The sequence below is a fragment of the Babylonia areolata genome, chromosome 14, assembly GCF_041734735.1.
Source record: "Babylonia areolata isolate BAREFJ2019XMU chromosome 14, ASM4173473v1, whole genome shotgun sequence".
NCBI lineage: Eukaryota > Metazoa > Mollusca > Gastropoda > Neogastropoda > Buccinidae > Babylonia > Babylonia areolata.
In genome coordinates, this window is record NC_134889.1 from 23,113,557 (window position 1) to 23,121,380 (window position 7,824).

Sequence of the window (7,824 nt, forward strand, 5' to 3'; positions counted from 1 at the left end):
GCACACGAGGGGGCATTTACGTGTATGACCGCTTCCACCCCGCCATGCAGCCAGCCACACTCCGCTCTCGGGGGTGTGCATGCAGGGCATGTTCTTGCTTCCATGACCCACCGAACGCTGACATGGATTACAGGATCTTTAACGTGCGTATTTGATCTTCTGCTTGCATATACACACGAAGGGGCTTCATGCACTAGATCAGTTACGTGAAATGCGCATTTATCGTGGATTGTTGATATATGACAACGCCAAATGGTAACGTATGATTACTACATCTAAACTGAAACAGAGGCATGACATACGTTATCGGAAAGGTGAAAACATTATTTGTCTTTTACGATTTATTCAAACAAAGTTTGTTTTTGAATTTTGTGTGTGTGTGAAACAAACATGTACTGGTATTCTCTAATGATTCAAGCCAATTTCGAATATAGATATTGTGTATTTCTCTGATATATTGGCGTGCCGTTTTCGTACACACACACACACACACACACACACACACACACACACACACACACACACACACACACACACACATATATATATAATGATTGCGATTCCCTGACACAGTCGAATCCTGTATCAAACCAAGAATGTTTTTAATACAGTTATTAAGCCATGGTGGAAAAAGAAGAAGAAAAAAACTTTTTAAAAAAATTCTTTTTTACACAAACTAAAGTTGACTAAGCATGTGAAGGAAACGAACTATACAGCCGTGTTGGGTGTAAGGCCCTCCACACACGAAAGAAGATGAAGCCAGGCCCAGCGTTGTCCCTCTTCCCTCTGGCAGTACAACACGGGAAGCCAGTGTGTTGCGTTCACTGGTGATGGATGGGTGTGACTGGGCCTTTAAGTCATCGGCTGACAGGCTGACTGTGCTGTGCGACTGGGTGGGAAGGGAGTGTGTGTGCTATGCTGTGTGTGTGTGTGTGTGTGCTATGCTGTGTGTGTGTGTGTGTGTGTGTGTGTGTATGTGTGTGTGTGACGATGTGTGTGTGTGTGTGTGTGTGTGTGTGTTTAGGCAGTGTGTGTGTATGTAGGTAGTGTGTGCGTGTGGCTTTATCCACATACCTACCAAAACATGCATATTTTGTCTCATGCCCCAAACACACACCACTCACCCACTCCCCACCCCCACCCCCCCAGTCCCCCACCCCTTCCATCCTAACTGCAGCACACATCTTGTCTACCTCTCCCTGTGAAAAAGAGGTGATATATATGATAATGATAATAATCATGATTATAACAACAACAACAAAAATCATCATCATCATCATCAGAAAAAGAAGACACACACCTTGTCTGCCTCTCCCTTTGAAAAAAAAAAAAGAGAAGAGAAAATATAAGTTATGCTCGTTGTTGATGATAATAATAATGATCATGATACTCATCATCAGCATCATAATTATTATCATTATATAAAAATGATAATAATGATAATGGTGATGATGATTATTATTATAGTAAAACACATCTTATCTACATGTCTCCCTGAGGAAAAAGAAGAAAGAAAAAAAAAAGTTATGCAGTAATAATATTAATGTCGATGATGATGATGATGATGATCGCCAATGCAATCTTTGTTATGAGAAAAAAGAAGAGGAAAAAAAGTATATAATATCACACGAAATGATGTTTCCGAGTGCTTGCGAGGTGAGAATGAAAATAGTGCAGTACTCACAATTATTTCTTTTAAAACACGAAGCCTGTCCAAAAAGAAAGAAAGAAAGAAGAAGAAGAAATCTTTATTACCACGTGTACCGGGGTCACAAGGAGTATTGGTGGCGGGGGTTGGGGGGGATAGTACATAACAAGGTACAAACATAAATTGAAAATCATACACAAACACAGATACAGTAGAATTTAGGATACGTACATGTGCATATTAATACAAGAACTTGTGCACATACACACGCGTTTGAACAGACGCCGCATATTACATGTGGATGGGGCTGATGTCTAGATCTTCAGGTAAATGGTTTGTGATTGCACTATTTTGTTGCACAGTGTTGCACGAAAGAAAGAAATGTTACGTTTAGACTTGATACTCACTCTGTGGAACAACACACCCTTATCGAACCTCTTTCTGTCTGTCCAAGCGGTGAAGAGAATGAATAACATCACATCGAGCCTCTGTCTGTCTGTCCAAGCGGTGAAGAGGATGAATAACATCACATCGAGCCTCTGTCTGTCTGTTCAAGCGGTGAAGAGAATGAATAACATCACATCGAGCCTCTGTCTGTCTGTCCAAGCGGTGAAGAGAATGAATAACATCACATCGAGCCTCTGTCTGTCTGTCCAAGCGGTGAAGAGGATGAATAACATCACATCGAACCTCTGTCTGTCTGTTCAAGCGGTGAAGAGAATGAATAACATCGGCCAAAAGGTCGTCCACCCAAAGACCCTTCACATACGTCGTTCTTGAGGGAGGGTCTGGAGATACACCCAGCTCCACTAAATTCTGGATTTCAGGGGAGGTGTGTGTGTGTGTGTGTGTGTGTGTGTGTGTGTGTGCAAAACAATTATATATAATGTTTCGAAACAAATAGGTGAATATGTATACGTGTAATCAAGCAAATAATGAGGAAAACAACAACAACAAAACAACAACAACAGAAAACAAAACAAAAAAAGCACAACACACAAAAAAGAAAACAGGCGCAAATCACGTAAATTTATTTTCTAAATAACTTCATACATCTCCATATTTTAACAGATTTATAAATGAAAATGAGTCCAAAGTTGCAATGGATGACAAACAAACAACAGACAAATAATTGAATAAATAAATGAATATATAAATAAATAAATAGATAAACAAACGAATGAATGAATGAATAGATAAATAGTGAAATAAATAGATGAATGAATAAACTAGATAGTCCTTTTTGTGTTTTGTACTTCGGAGATAGTTAACCTTCCTTTTGGGCATATCTGCTTCCTTTTGGGTGAACTGAACCAGTCATTAAAACTATTCTGATGAATATCTATTATTGTTTTGTTGTTATTTTATTTGTATTTCTTATTCCTTTATTCGATACAAACTTTAATCTTTCTGGATGAACCCGTTGTTATAATCAAATTCATACAGGGTTAAAAAAAGTAAAATAAGGAAAAATGAAATAAAATGAAAAAAAGAGGGAGAGGAACTGAGAATTCAACAGGCAGCTTTAAAGTCAGCTTGCTTCGCTTATGAATCAAATGTATGAAATGAATCACGAATGTGTTTATTCATTCGGTTGTTTGGTTGTTTGTTTATTTCTTCATTAATGCGGTTTGTTTATTTCCTCATTAATGCGCTTGCTCATTTAAGGATTTGTTTAATTCACTTTATTTTCACTGGTTCGCTGCCAGACTGGAAAGGTTCATGCATACATTTTCTGGCATGTTTAAGTGTAGATTTAGGTAAGTACATAACCCAGACTGAATTGCAAGGTCGAGTTTGTGTTGGACCTTTTTTTTTTTTTTTGTTTTTTTTTTTTTTTTTGACTCACTTGTGTAAACAAAGTGAGTCTATGTTTTAACCCGGTGTTCGGTTGTCTGTTTATGCGGTGTGTGTCCGTGGTAAACTTTAACATTGACATTTTCTCTGCAAATACTTTGTCAGTTGACACCAAATTAGGCATAAAATAAGAAAAATTAAGTTCTTTCCAGTCATCTTGTTTAAAACAATATTGCACCTCTGGGATGGGCACAAAAAATAAACAATGAAGCCTAATTATATGCAAACTGCATTTACTGTTATATTTATATTTTTTGTATTCTCTAAACTTGGCACTTTGATCTGATATTCTGACCCAACAACAAGAGCAGTCATTATTATCATTTTTTGTTCAAACAGGAACTTTAGCTAAGCATGGACGTTTTATTTATTTTGCAAACGTTTTGGTGCAGATAGTAAAAAAGGGAAATTACTCTGTAATTAATGCTAGGGACTTAATTTGCTTTAAACTGATCTTTCTCATCTTAAACATTACATTTTGAAATTATACTCAATACATAGAAAGCTTGGATTTTTTTAAAGTGTATCACAAGTGAGTCTTGAAGGCCTTGCCTCTCTTGTCTTCTCTTATTTCTGCCGAGAGGGTTGGGTGTAAAATGAAAGTATTTATGATTGTTCCACTCTTGATACTTTACCCCTCGGTTTGGTTTCGTTTCGCTTCTTTTCGCTTTTTACAGATGTTCAAATATGTCTGTATTATAATAATAATAATGGTATTTATATAGCGCTGGATCTTGTGCAGAGACAGATGAAAGCGCTTTCGCACCAGTCATTCACACGCATGCATAACTCTAAAACTGTAGAAAGTAAAGACAAGGAAGGGCAGGCACGTGAAGCTATGTTGGGAAGAGGTGGGTTTTAAGGCCAGACTTGAAAGAGCTGAGTGTGGAGACTTGACGAAGCGAAAGAGGAAGTTCATTCCAATCGCAAGGTCCAGAAACAGAGAAAGAACGGCGGCCAACAGTCGAGTGTTTGAATCTGGGTATGCGTAAACATGAATGAATAGTGTATTCATTGTTTAGTTGGTTGGTTGGTTATCTTACGTGGGAGTTCAAACAGTCCATTGCATATGTAGTCCCAAGTTGCAATTTTTTGTGTGCATGGATTTCTTCAAATTCTTTCTTTCTCTCTTTCCTTTTGATTTTTTTTTCTTTCTTTCCGTCCTTCTCACTATTTTTCTTTCTTTCTTTCTGTTTTAGTTGTGTATTTATTGTTTTGATATTCATAATGCTATGATTTGTGATTGTTCCAAAATCGAAATAAAAACTGTCATTATTTCATTGTATAAAACACACACACACACACACACACACACACACACACACAGAGAGAGAGAGAGAGAGAGAGAGAGAGAGAGAGAGAGAGAGAGAGAGAGAGAGCATTAGATGGCCATTTGAGCTGAAAAGAGACAAGTTTTTGCTTTCGAAACATGCTATGTTACGTACTGAAAAGCAAAACGCGCGCGTGTGTGTAGATGATTATATACTTGAGTATCTCCCGGACGTTTTGTGACGATTTCTTTTCCTTTCTTTTTGATTTTTTGTAATATGCACTTTTTTTTTCAGTGAGGCCGAGCAAAAAAAAAAAAAGGAGAAGAGAAAAGAAAAGAAAAGAAAAATCTCCTCGTTGTGTTGTGTGTTGTCTTTTTCTTCCTTTCTTTCTTTCCTCATGTAATGTCATGTCGACACCCGAAATAAAATATTGCTCCCCACTACACCCCTCTTTCCACCCCCCACCCCCTCTTCCCACCCCCTCCACCCTGTCTCTCGGTCTCGGTCTCGGTCTCTCTCTCTCTCTTATGAAATTTTCTCCACCTCTCACAAACACTGCGATCATTTTGGCGGTATCTGTATGTTGGCAGATAACTATCTCCCCTCCTCACCCGCCCGCATCCCTCGCCACAGTCTTTCAACATAAAAAAAAAACCCACAACCCCCCCCCCCCCCCCCCAAAACACCAGCCTCCCTCCAACCCACCACGACACCCGTCCTTGTCCAGAAACAGTCGACCAATCAGAATGCCCGATGCGTCGTGTGTGGTGTCGTGTCCATCGATCTGTTTCGTAATCCAGATAGAATTAAGAAACTCGTCAAGGGGCTTTAACTCTCTCCATACGAACGGCGAAAGAGACGACGTTAACAGCGTTTCACCCCAATTACCATCATCAAAATATTGAAAGCGGAAGGCTCTTATACTGAAGAGGTGAATGTTGACAAAGAATACCGCAATTCTGACGACGGAAGCTAAAGGTTGGGTCATTCAGACACCCACAGGACATCCGAGGGGTCTGTGTAGAGGAGCAGAGAGGACTGGCCGTACTGAGTGAGTTAAAGAGAGAGGATAACATGACAGACAGGCCTTTTGGGGATGCTACAATATAATGCCTGAATCTGACACCCAACGACCCCGTGGGTATATGTCTGTCTGATTGATAGTTCAGTCATGTTAGTGGAAAAAACGGATTGTGTGCAGGGAAATTCCTTTCTAGGGTTTTTTTTTGTTGTTTTGTTTTTGCATGAATAAGTAATTTTTTGTATGTATAATGCCACTGTATAAAGTTTACTGATTTGTGATGGGGGCGGGGGGGGAAATAACCGACAATTAATTTGGAAGAATTAGCGTTTTTGTCCGCGCGCTACTTTGTGACACGAAGGGACGACCATACGAGCAGTGCGGACACATACCTGTGAGGCCACGTGACGTGCCTTTGTTGATGCTGTTTCTTCAAGACCACAGCCTTGTGAATGGTGTGAGGGGAGGGACGGGGTGGAGGGGGCAGAAGCGCGTGAAAAGTCACTGGACAGGTTAGTGAAGTCGTTCTCTCTCTCTCTCTCTCTCTCTCTCTCTCTCTACTCGGCCATTTTGACGGTCAGGTTGTGTTGGGGGCCACTGGTGCAGAACTTTGGCGGCTGACTAAATGGAGAAGTTAGCGTCCTGACAGTGCCTGATGAACGGGTATGAATGGGACGGATGACGGAGGAAAATGAAGGGGTGGAGGGGGAGGGGGGGAGGGGGTGGCATGCGGAGGGAGGGCCTTGGGGGACGGAGGGGAAGGGATGGGGTATCATGTCAGCATGGTCGTCCTTGAGAGTGTTGTCAATGTTTAAAGGGAGGAGGAGTGGGGGAGATTGAGGGGGTGGGGGGTGGGGGGGGCCCGGGGAGGGCCCCGGGGGAGGTGGTGGTGGTAGAGATGAATGATACTGTTGCTGGCGTCAGATGTTAGGCCCACCACCACCACCACCTCCTTCCTCCACACCCCGTCCCCCCCCCCCAACCCCCCGTTCTTCTTTCCTCCACCTGTCAGCGAGCTTCGGAAACATCTGCCCCCCGGGGGACATGGGACAAAGTGCTGACAAATTTGAAGGCTTACTATCTGTGCGCGTGCACACACACACACACACACACACACACACACACACACACACACACACACACACACACACACAGCCCCAAATTTCAGGAAAGAATGCTATAGATTTTTTCGTTAATAGTAAATCAAGAACAGTTCCCAGACAACTGTGAGTGGGTGTTGTGGGGGGGGGGGGGGGGGGGGGGGGAGAACAGACAGGTGGAGAAGGGTGGTGACGATGTCTTTACTGGTGACCTGAACGACATCAACAGACGTCAAGGGTGGGGGTGGGGGGACAGGTGAAGGAGGGTGGTGACGGTGTCTTCACCGGTGTAAATAGATGACGTGATATATATATATATATAGAGAGAGAGAGAGACCACACACACACACACACACACACACCGTAAGATATGAGGGAGAGAGAGAGAGAGAGAGAGAGAACGCGACACCACACACACACACACACACACACACACACACACACACACACACACCCTAAGATTTGATTGAAAGCAACAGGGGAGTTGGCACTGGTACAAGAACAAGTCTACCGTGGTTCGTCCTACAGTCAGTCATACATGCATTGCAACAGTGGTGGTCCTTCCTGGTCCTTGTCACTCCTGTTTGACAATGTCTGTTTGTACGCATGCTGTCCTCTGGCGCACACGCACACACACACACAAACTCACACACACACACACACACATACACGCACACACACACGCACACGCACGTACACACACACACACACACACACACACAACACACACACACACACACACACACACACACACACACGCACGCACGCACGTACGCACGCACGCACTCACGCGCGCACACACACACACACACACGCACGCACGCACATTGACTTTCTTGCTGTCGAATGGAACATGGTGGGGCAGAAAATTGCGTGAAATTCTTTTCGTTTGTGTGTTGTCGGCGATTTTTTTTCTATGGCTTGTGT